Raw genomic sequence first — 12,684 nt, 5'->3', positions numbered from 1 at the left:
CTCCACGGTGAGCTCAGGCCTCGCCTTCTTCGTCGCCTCTATGGGCTACGCGACCACCGGAAAGGCCGGGACCAGCTCAGCGACAAGAGCGACAACGGCGGTGAGCTCGGCCTCGTCTCTGATGGTGGCGGCGGTGGCAGCTTCGTCGACCATCCTCTAGGTTTGTGACTAGAGTGGAGTGGATGTGGTTTCGGAGGCAGACACGCGGACCAGCGGAGAACGCGATAGGCTAGCCCTCGGTGTCCGCGGCCACGCAAACCAGGCCCAGATTTGGGCAGGATTTGGGTCGTTCCGGACGTCGCGGCCATCCGATTTTGAGATGCGTTCATGCGTTGGGCCACGGATTTGTCCGGTTCGACCCATCTGGACGGGTTTCCCTATTTCCCGCTCATTACCGTACGTTTTTACGCATCGCCTGAAAGAAATCCCATTAGTTGTTCTTCGATTAAAAAGAAGTACCATTGGTTTTCTCTTTTGACATCATCCGATCTCTAGCCTAGGGATTGCTACACCTGTGCAGTCGTCTGTGACCCAAGTTCGAATCCCAGTGTTCACCGTTTCTTGACCATTTAAAAAAAAATTAATTTAAAAGAAAATGAGCGTGAATAAAATTTGAATTTGAGCAAATTTCGAATCCGAAAACAAAATAGTATGAACAAAATTTGAATTTGAACAAAAAAGTATTTAAAAATGTTTAAAAATAAAAAAATTAAATTTGGAAATTGATCAGATTTGAAATTTGCTCACATTGGATCCTTACCCGCGAGTCAACTGCCGCCACTGTCCGACTGTCCGTATCTGGACTTGTGGAGTGGAGCTAGAGTAGTAAGCAATTAACACGGCATTGACTCCTGGCGGCCCGATCGGTGGCGCCGTTCTGGATTGGACGAACACGCACAGATGGAAAAGGTTTGCAGAGAGAAACTAGTCTGCCTAGTCGGTCGCGCGTCTCGCTAAAATTTTGTTAACGCGATCGAAAGGAAGATGATACTATAGCGCGTTGTGCTGCTGCTAGCTGTGCTATCAGTGGCAGGGTGTGATGGCCGGCCAACTGGGCAACTAGTGCTGTCTGCTTGCCCGCGTGCTTTCTAGTTCGGTGCTCGATCGGCACGGCAGACGATCTCGCTCCAGAAAAATCCATGTAGAAAAGTTCACTGCCGAGTTGATTATTTCATAAAGATGCCGGGCGAGTTGTTTCATCAGTGCACGGTCTGTTCAATCAAGCACACCAGACGTATCTCTCCGGAGTAGCATGTGGGTGGAGTGAACTAGACATGATACTGGATAGGTCAAAATCGAACAGGGCTTTACTGATTTAGTCTATGCCAACGTGGAGGTCTTTCATCAGCTTATCATCTATAACGATCGAGCACTTATGTTGCTTTCAAGCTACGGGTGTGTGTGTAACACTCACAGTTAGAGGTGAAACCTAACTTGCAAGTGGCATCGGGCTAGCATCTGAAATAGGGGTTATGGTCCGTGATGCCTCGTAGAACAGTCAAGTACACGTCTCTTGGCATCCGAAAGCCATGCCTGAATAGGTTCTGCGTGAAGATCAGCTTCATGGGGTGGAAGTAGTCCTGCTAGAGTCGGTAGTAGCCAGCCTCTCAATTGCGCGTCACATTGGCCTTACGAGGACTTGTCGAGCCCGTACTCACCAGCTTCTGCCACTTAGTGTGATCATGGAAGAGTAAGGCCGCAACTATCATGAGCTCCGAAGAGACGTTCAACTCCTTGTCCGACGAGGTGTCCATGGCACTATGTTCAAGAAGATCTAGATCGACTTGTTGGGGTCCATCTACAGCCAACAAGGATGCATCAATGGCCATTCTACATGGCTTAAATGGCTAAAAATGGTTTAGGGTTGCGTACCTCAAATTCAGTCTCGTAATTGGTTAAACATGTCCTGGGCGTTGATGCTGGTCGGTGGGTGTAGACGGGTGGCGAACAGGGTCCGGGAACTATGCCGGCAAGTTCTTTTCTAAGGTGATGGCACCAATCGCGGCCTGACATGGGTATACCCTATCGGGTGCTTATTATTGCTATACCGGGTGCGGTTCAGTCGAAGGCCTATGAAGCACATAGCACAACAAGATGTCAAAGCCCAAGAAGCCTGACATGTCAATCAAGGAAAGCTCAAAGAAGAAAACTCCAACATGTAGTTAATTAGGACACTTGTAAACCCTAGCCTGGTTGCATACATAAAGTCAGGCATGGACACCCATTAGATCAGATTAGCATAGAGCATAGCATACCCGCATTAGACTAGACTATACACAATAATTTCGTCTACGGCGGCACCCTTCAACACAGTTATCATATACTGGATTGCTAGCAAGACGCAGCGATCCTCCACCGTGGGGACGTGAACCTGGTTACGTCATGTGCCATCTCGCTCCTGGAGTATTCAGGCGTCGTCTTTCCCTAAAACCTAAGTCCATAACCTTGGACCTTTGCCGAGGTCAATCCTTGTCACGGCCTCCGACGAGCTGTGGCCCGAACAGAAATTATCGGCTATGGCGAGGGGTAGGATGGGTGTCGTTGCGTATTCGACGAGTCTCCGGTGATGGGAGCCTCGCGGAGGGGAGAGAGGGGAGGGGACATAGGGCGAGGAGTCACGTGACGGAGTCACACGAGTTACCCAGCTTTAGACCTCGCAACATCGGCGAGATCCTACGTGATGCTACAATTGTCTATAAGGCAATAGGTACGCGATTCAGTGAGTTGTGTCTTGCCCTAAGAGCTCCCAAGATCCGACTTATAAAGGTGCCAAGACCTAGGGTTTATAAGGACGATTCTAGGTCGAACTCTACTAGCATTAACCTAACAGGTACAACTTGCCATACACGCAAGGATCCGACCAAGTTGTTGATTGACCCAAATGAAGAGTCCAGGAACATAAGCTCTAGCCGGATCCGGAACCGTTATAGTCTATGTTCTATCCTCAAAATTTGTTCTGAAATACTTTACATTCTACCTTTTAGTAAACAATAACACTGAAAACGAAAGTGCTTTTGCTTTTTTTATTGGACGTTGTTGTTATTTTCAATGTACCTTGGATTGGCTATTCACGTATCTAAACAGTACTAATAAATGCAACTAATTTATCTTATTTTTCTAGAATGTAGATTAAATCAAAATGAAGGGAGTATATCTTGTATTATCATGTTTAAATTTACAAACTAAAAATACACGCAATCCTTACGAACAGGGACACAAACGGGCGTTTGGTCCGTTTTTATGGAGATGCCCTGACACCGGCAACCTTCCCGCAACTTGTTTTGCGGCTCATCTTTCTTGATCTCTTCCGTCTTGGATCAATCAATGAAGGAACCCAAAAGGATCCTCCGTCCTCGCGAGTCAACTGCCGCCACTGTCCGACTGTCCGTATCTGAACTTGTGGAGTGGAGCGAGTAGTAAACAATTAACACGGCATTGACTCTTGGCGGCCCGATCGGCGGCGTCGTCGAACAGGCACATATAGGAAAACTTTGCCAAAGGTAGCTTTAGTCTGCCTAGTCGGTCGCGCGTCTCGTCTAATTTTTGTAGGGTTAAAGCGATCGGAAGGAGGAAGAAGATGATATAGCGCGTTGTGCTGCTGCTAGCTGTGCCATCAGTGGCAGCGCATGTGATGGCCGGCCAACTGGGCAACTAGTGCTGCCTGCTTGCTTGCCCGCGCGCTTTCTAGTTCGGTGCTCGATCGGCACGGCATACGATCTTTCTTCCCGGACAGAGATTTGGTGCATATGGGTGTCAGTGATCTCATTTTTTTAAAAAAATAAAAATAATAGTTTTGAATTTTAAATTTTTTTTGAAAACAATCCACACATAGTCAATGATGTATCCCACAAACGGGCAAAAAATCAATTTCAAATACTTAATATTTTGAGCTACATAAAAATGATAAAATTATAGATCTGAGTAGTCATTTTCAAATCTCCAAAACATATCAGAATTTGTCATTTTTGTCCAGATCAAAATAAAAAGAATTTTGGATTGGGATTTTCCATGATTGTGGGATGTATCATTGGTAATCTACAAAATTATTTTCATGATTTTTTATAACTTGTAAAAATATTTTTAATTTTTTAACTGAGCGAGAGCACTGGAGCTCGTGTGCTAAAAGCACTTTTCGTTTCTTCCCCACATAATATTAAAATCAAGCACAAAATTACAAAACAAATCCTGAACTTGTAGAGCAAAGGTAATCTAACCCTGAATTTTGAAATCCAGAAATTGGGGCACTGAACTTGTAAATCCGGTATATCCCAAAACATATATATGTTCTCCACGCCAAAAAGGAAAACAAAACTCGTAGTGAGGTCTACCTGCCGTATCCATCCTCTTCATCAGTCTTCCCAAATCTCTTTCTTGTATGGTCGCTACGTACCAAATCGATCTATACCAAGTAACAAAACCGCAGTACAATTGTAGCAAAATATTTACACTATTGTAGATCGCAGCTCTGCTGCAAATGAAGATCGTCGCAGCAGCACACACAAGACATTCGCAGCAGCATAGCCCCACCATTCGCAACACCGCCACTCTTCCTTTGCAGTTTTGCCACCGCCAACCGCTAGCAACACAACGACCGCTTCTTTGCAGCTCCGCCACCAACCGCACGTAGCAGGGCGGCCAAACCTATGCAGGTTCACCGCTGAATACACCCCGAACGACGGCCCAACCTTTGCAGCTCTGTGGTCGCCCACCACTCCCTAGCACCACCCCCAGCTTGCAAAATTGACAATGAACCTTCGTAGCTTCGACGCATGCCGCTTGAAGCTCCGATGATGGGCAGTTGCAACAACATCGATGATGCTGGCTGCCATAGCGGAGGAGATCCCACGAGAAGCACGCCCTCGCCGAGCAGTGGAGGAAGACGAGCTCCAGATACCTAGTTCAGCGCACGCGGTGGGTTGATTACGTCCCGTATAATTACAAGTCTCTATTCCTAATATATCTCTAATTTCCATATCGACGCTTTATTGGGCTTTCGGGCTTCATAATCTTCGGGTCGTGGGTCTTCAGTGAACTTCGGGTACCTTCTTCGCCAGGCCCATTGGGATGCCTATGTCACTCTCCATTAATTTTTGTTTCCCCTTCATTTTCCCCGCATAGAACCATTTCCCCCGCCGAATTTCGGAGGAACTACGGCCATTTTCCCAAACAGTTCCAGCTCCTCCTCTTCCCTTCCACCACCATGCCGACGAAGAAGGTCGCAGCCGATGGCGCGCGGAAGGCCAGGAAGCCGCGGGCGCAAAAACAGAGGCCGTCGGGCATGTCAAACGCGGAGTGGGCGGCGGATGAGGAGCGGCGGCGGAACGAAACTCGCGACAAGGCAGAGAGGGAGAAGAAGTGTGATACGCGTACAGCACGTGTCCGTTGGGAACCCCAAGAGAAAGGTGTGATGCGTACAGCGGCAAGTTTCCCCTCAGTAAGAAACCAAGGTTTATCGAACCAGTAGGAGCCAAGAGGCACGTTGAAGGTTGATGGCGGTGGAGTGTAGTGCGGCGCAACACCAGGGATTCCGGCGCCAACGTGGAACCTGCACAACACAACCAAATTACTTTGCCCCAACGTGACAGTGAGGTTGTCAATCTCACCGGCTTGCTGTAACAAAGGATTAGATGTATAGTGTGGATGATGATTGTTTGCAGAAAACAGTAGAACAAGTATTGCAGTAGATTGTATTCGATGTAAAGAATGGACCGGGGTCCACAGTTCACTAGAGGCGTCTCTCCCATAAGATAAATAGCATGTTGGGTGAATAAATTACAATTGGGCAATTGACAAATAAAGAGGGCATGACCATGCACATACATGATACGATGAGTATTGTGAGATTTAATTGGGCATTACGACAAAGTACATAGACCGCTATCCAGCATGCATCTATGCCTAAAAAGTTCACCTTTAGGGTATCATCCGAACCCCTTCCAGTATTAAGTTGCAAACAACAGACAATTGCATTAAGTATGGTGCGTAATGTAATCAACAACTACATCCTTAGACATAGCATCGATGTTTTATCCCTAGTGGCAGCAGCACATCCACAACCTTAGAACTTTCTGTCACTGTCCCAGATTTAATGGAGGCATGAACCCACTATCGAGCATAAATACTCCCTCTTGGAGTTACAAGCAAAAACTTGGCCAGAGCCTCTATTAGTAACGGAGAGCATGCAAGATCATAAACAACACATAGATAATAGATTGATAATCAACATAGCATAGTATTCTCTATTCATCGGATCCCAACAAACACAACATATAGCATTACAGATAGATGATCTTGATCATGTTAGGCAGCTCACAAGATCCAACAATGAAGCACAATTAGGAGAAGACGATGATACGCGTACAGCACGCGTCCGTTGGGAACCCCAAGAGGAAGTTGCGATGCGTATAGCGGCAAGTTTTCCCTCAGTAAGAAACCAAGGTTTATCGAACTAGTAGGAGCCAAGAAGCACGTTGAAGGTTGATGGCGGCGAGATGTAGTGCGGCGCAACACCAGGGATTCCGGCGCCAACGTGGAACCTGCACAACACAACCAAAGTACTTTGCCCCAACGAAACAGTGAGGTTGTCAATCTCACCGGCTTGCTGTAACAAAGGATTAGATGTATAGTGTGGATGATGATTGTTTGCTGAAAACAGTAGAACAAGTATTGCAGTAGATTGTATTCGATTAAAAGAATGGACCGGGGTCCACAGTTCACTAGTGGTGTCTCTCCCATAAGAATAAGCATGTTGGGTGAACAAATTACAGTTGGGCAATTGACAAATAGAGAGGGCATGACCATGCACATACATGATATGATAAGTATTGTGAGATTTAATTGGGCATTACGACAAAGTACATAGACCGCTATCCAGCATGCATCTATGCTTAAAAAGTCCACCTTCAGGTTATCATCCGAACCCCTTCCAGTATTAAGTTGCAAACAACAGACAATTGCATTAAGTATGGTGCGTAATGTAATCAATAACTACATCCTCGGACATAGCATCAATGTTTTATCCCTAGTGGCAACAGCACATCCACAAACTTAGAACTTTCTGTCACTGTCCCAGATTTAATGGAGGCATGAACCCACTATCGAGCATAAATACTCCCTCTTGGAGTTAAGAGTAAAAACTTGGCCAGAGCCTCTACTAATAACGGAGAGCATGCAAGATCATAAACAACACATAGGTATAAATTGATAATCAACATAACATAGTATTCTCTATCCATCGGATCCCAACAAACACAACATATAGCATTACAGATAGATGATCTTGATCATGTTAGGCAGCTCACAAGACCCGACAATGAAGCACAATTAGGAGAAGACAACCATCTAGCTACTGCTATGGACCCATAGTCCAGGGGTGAACTACTCACTCATCACTCCGGAGGCGACCATGGCGGTGAAGAGTCCTCCGGGAGATGATTCCCCTCTCCGGCAGGGTGCCGGAGGCGATCTCCTGAATCCCCCGAGATGGGATTGGCGGCGGCGGCGTCTCTGGAAGGTTTTCCATATCGTGTCTCTCGGTACTGGGGGTTTCGCGACGAAGGCTATAAGTAGGCGGAGGAGATAGGTCAGGGGGCCACACGAGGGCCCCACACAACAGGTCGGCGCGGCCAAGGGCCAGGCCGCGCCGCCCTAGTGTTTGGCCACCTCGTGGCCCCACTTCGTATCATCTTCGGTCTTCTGGAAGCTTCGTGTGAAAATAGGCCCCTGGGCGTTGATTTCGTCCAATTCCGAGAATATTTCCTTACTAGGATTTCGGAAACCAAAAACAGCAGAAAACAGCAACTAGCTTTTCGGCATCTTGTTAATAGGTTAGTGCCGGAAAATTCATAAATATGACATAAAGTATGCATAAAACATGTAGATATCATCAATAATGTGGCATGGAACATAAGAAATTATCGATACGTCGGAGACGTATCAGCATCCCCAAGCTTAGTTTCTGCTCATCCCGAGCAGGTAAACGATAACAAAGATAATTTCTGAAGTGACATGCCATCATAATCTTGATCATACTATTGTAAGAATATGTAGTGAATGCAGTGATCAAAACAATGGTAATGCAATGAGTAAACAAATGAATCATATAGCAAAGACTTTTCATAAATAGTACTTTCAAGACAAGCATCAATAAGTCTTGCATAAGAGTTAACTCATAAAGCAATAAATCAAAGTAAAGGTATTGAAGCAACACAAAGGAAGATTAAGTTTCAGCGGTTGCTTTCAACTTGTAACATGTATATCTCATGGATAGTTGTCAATGTAAAGTAATATAACAAGTGCAATATGCAAGTATGTAGGAATCAATGCACAGTTCACACAAGTGTTTGCTTCTTGGGATGGAGAGAAATAGGTGAACTGACTCAACATAAAAGTAAAAGAAAGGCCCTTCGCAGAGGGAAGCATTGATTGCTATATTTGTGCTAGATCTTTGGTTTTGAAAACAAGAAACAATTTTGTCAACGGTAGTAATAAAGCATATGTGTTATGTAAATTATATCTTACAAGTTGCAAGCCTCATGCATAGTATACTAATAGTGCCCGCACCTTGTCCTAATTAGCTCGGATTACCTGGATTATCATCGCAATACATATGTTTTAACCAAGTGTCACAAAGGGGTACCTCTATGCCGCCTATACAAAGGTCTAAGGAGAAAGCTCGCATTGGATTTCTCGCTATTGATTATTCTCAACTTAGACATCCATACCGGGACAACATAGACAACAGATAATTGACTCCTCTTTTATGCATAAGCATTCAACAACAATTAATTTTCTCATATGAGATTGAGGATATTTGTCCAAAACTGAAACTTCCACCATGGATCATGGCTTTAGTTAGCGGCCCAATGTTCTTCTCTAACATTATGCGTGCTCTAACCATTCTAGTGGTAAATCTCCCTTACTTCAGACAAGACGGACATGCATAGCAACTCACATGATATTCAACAAAGAGTAGTTGATGGCGTCCCCAGGAACATGGTTATCGCACAACAAGCAACTTAATAAGAGATAAAGTGCATAAGTACATATTCAATACCACAATAGTTTTTTAGGCTATTTGTCCCATGAGCTATATATTGTAAAGATGAAGAATGGAAATTTTAAAGGTAGCACTCAAGCAATTTACTTTGGAATGGCGGAGAAATACCATGTAGTAGGTAGGTATGGTGGACACAAATGGCATAGTGGTTGGCTCAAAGATTTTGGATGCATCAGAAGTATTCCCTCTCGATACAAGGCTTAGGCTAGCAAGGTTATTTGAAACAAACACAAGGATGAACCAGTGCAGCAAAACTCACATAAAAGACATATTGTAAACATTATAAGACTCTACACCGTCTTCCTTGTTGTTCAAACTCTTACTAGAAATTATCTAGACCTTAGAGAGACCAATTATGCAAACCAAATTTTAGCAAGCTCTATGTATTTCTTCATTAATAGGTGCAAAGTATATGATGCAAGAGCTTAAACATGAGCACAACAATTGCCAAGTATCACATTATCCAAGACATTTTACCAATTACTACATGTATCATTTTCCGATTCCAACCATATAACAATTTAACGAAGAAGATTCAACCTTCACCATGAATACTATGAGTAAAGCCTAAGGACATATTTGTCCATATGCAACAGCGGAGCGTGTCTCTCTCCCACACAATGAATGCTAGGATCCATTTTATTCAAACAAAACAAAAACAAAAACAAACAGACGCTCCAAGCAAAGTGCATAAGATGTGATGGAATAAAAATATAGTTTCACTAGAGGAACCTGATAATGTTGTCGATGAAGAAGGGGATGCCCAGGCATCCCCAAGATTAGACGCTTGAGTCTTCTTGAAATATGCAGGGGTGAACCACCGGGGCATCCCCAAGCTTAGAGCTTTCACTCTCCTTGATCATGTTGTATCATCTCCCTCTCTTGATCCTTGAAAACTTCCTCCACACCAAACTCAAAACAACTCATTAGAGGGTTAGTGCACAATCAAAATTTACATGTTCAGAGGTGATATAATCATTCTTAACACTTCTGGACATTGCACAAAGCTACTGAAAGTCAATGGAATCGAAAAATCCATCAAGCATATCAAAACAGGCAATGCGAAATAAAAGGCAGAATCTGTCAAAACAGAACAGGTCGTAAAGACGAATTTTATTGAGGCACCAGATTGAATGAAAGTTGCGTACATATCTGAGGATCACTCACGCAAATTGGCATATTTTTCTGAGTTACCTACAGAGAATTAGGCCCAGATTCGTGACAGCAAAGAAATCTGTTTCTGCGCAGTAATCCAAATCTAGTATGAACCTTGCTATCAAAGACTTTACTTGGCACAACAATGCAACAAAAATAAGACAAGGAGAGGTTGCTACAGTAGTAACAACTTCCAAGACTCAAATATAAAATAAAAGTGCAGTAGTAAAAACATGGGTTGTCTCCCATAAGCGCTTTTCTTTAACGCCTTTCAGCTACGCGCAGAAAGTGTATATCAAGTATTATCAAGAGACGAAGTGTCAATATCATAACTTGTTCTAATAATAGAATCAAAAGGTAACTTCATTCTCTTTCTAGGGAAGTGTTCCATACCTTTCTTGAGAGGAAATTGATATTTAATATTACCTTCCTTCATATCAATGATAGCACCAACAGTTCGAAGAAAAGGTCTTCCCAATATAATGGGACAAGATGCATTGCATTCAATATCCAAGACAACAAAATCAACGGGGACAAGGTTATTGTTAATGGTAATGCGAACATTATCAACTCTCCCCAAAGGTCTCTTTGTAGAGTTATCAGCAAGATTAACATCCAAATAACAATTTTTCAATGGTGGCAAAGTCAAGCATATTATAGATTTTCTTAGGCATAACGGAAATACTTGCACCAAGATCACATAAAGCATTACAATCAAAGTCATTGACCTTCATCTTAATGATGGGCTCCCAACCATCCTCTAGCTTCCTAGGAATAGAAGCTTCGCGATTTAATTTCTCTTCTCTAGCTTTTATGAGAGCATTTGTAATATGTTTCGTGAAAGCCAAATTTATAGCACTAGCATTAGGACTCTTAGCAAGTTTTTGTAAGAACTTTATAACTTCAGAGATATGGCAATCATCAAAATCTAAACCATTATAATCTAAAGCAATGGGATCATTGTCCCCAATGTTGGAAAAAATTTCAGCAGTTTTATCACAGGCAGTTTCAGCAGTTTTTGTAGGATAACGTTGCATAGAAAACAAAAAATTTCCTACCGTGAACACGCAATCCAAGCCAAGATGCAATCTAGAAGACGGTAGCAACGAGGGGATTATCGAGTCTCACCCTTGAAGAGATTCCAAAGCCTACAATATGAGGCTCTTGTTGCTGCGGTAGACGTTCACTTGCCGCTTGCAAAAGCGCGTAGAAGATCTTGATCACGGCGCCACGAATGGGCAGCACCTCCGTACTCGGTCACACGTTCGGATGTTGATGAAGACGACGTCCACCTCCCCGTTCCAGCGGGCAGCGGAAGTAGTAGCTCCTCTTGAATCCGACAGCACGACGGTGTGGTGTCGGTGGTGGTGGAGAAATCCGGCAGAGCTTCGCTAAGCGTGCGGGAAGTGGAGGAGCGGGGCGGCTAGGGTTTGGGAGAGGGGGCGCCGGCCATCTAGGGGGTGCGGCCACCTTGGTGGTTGTTGGGGTGGCCGGCCCCCTCCCCTTGGCCCTCATTATATAGGTGGAAGCCCCAAGTGTTGGACTACAAGTCTCCGAATAAGACCCGAACCCAAAATCTTCCATGTGACAGGGAAACCTACCCAGGGTGGGAATCCCACTTGAGGTGGGATTCCCCCCTTCCATGTGGGGGGGTGGCCGGCCCCCATAGGGGGAGTCCACTTGGGACTCCTCCCCCTCTAGGGTTGGCCGGCCATGGAGGTGGAGTCCCTTTGGGAGCAAGTGTTCACTAACGGAGCTGCCTTCTTCCATCATACAGCTGAAGAAATGTTTCGATGCTTCATAGCATTCCACGGCCGCATGAGTCTCAAATATAGCTTTCAGCTCATTCATCAACTCATGAGGATCGTGGTGCTCAAACCGTTTTTGAAGATCGGATTCCAGACTGCACAGGATGGCACACTGAACTTGAGAGTATCGAGCTTTCCGAGTCGCGTAAACAACTTTTACTTCATCGGTTTCAGTTTCTGCAGGAGGGTCACCTAGCGGTGCATCAAGCACATATTGCAGATTTCCGCCAGAGAGGAAGATCCTCACATGACGGAACCAGTCGGTGAAGTTGCTACCGTTTCTCTTAAGTTTTTCTTTCTCTAGGAACTGGTTAAAATTGATTGGGGACGCCATCTCTACAACATATATTTGCAAAAGTTTAGACTAAGTTTATGAAAAATTGAGTTCAAATTTTAATTCAACATAATTAAAAATCTAGGTGAACTCCCACTCAAAACAATATCCCTCGCATTGTCTTAGTGATCACACGAACCAAAACCACCACACCTAAGTCCGATCATCACGAGACAAGGTGTAATTTCAATGGCGAACACTCAAAGTGTTCATCATATCAACCATATGATTCATGCTCTACCTTTCGGTATCACGTGTTCCAAGACCATGTCTGTACATGCTAGGCTCGTCAAGGCCACCTTAGTATCCGCATGTGCAAAACTGTCTTG

The sequence above is a fragment of the Lolium perenne genome, chromosome 2 (genome assembly GCF_019359855.2).
Source record: "Lolium perenne isolate Kyuss_39 chromosome 2, Kyuss_2.0, whole genome shotgun sequence".
Taxonomy (NCBI): Eukaryota; Viridiplantae; Streptophyta; class Magnoliopsida; order Poales; family Poaceae; genus Lolium; species Lolium perenne.
Note: the sequence above shows the minus strand (reverse complement) of the source record.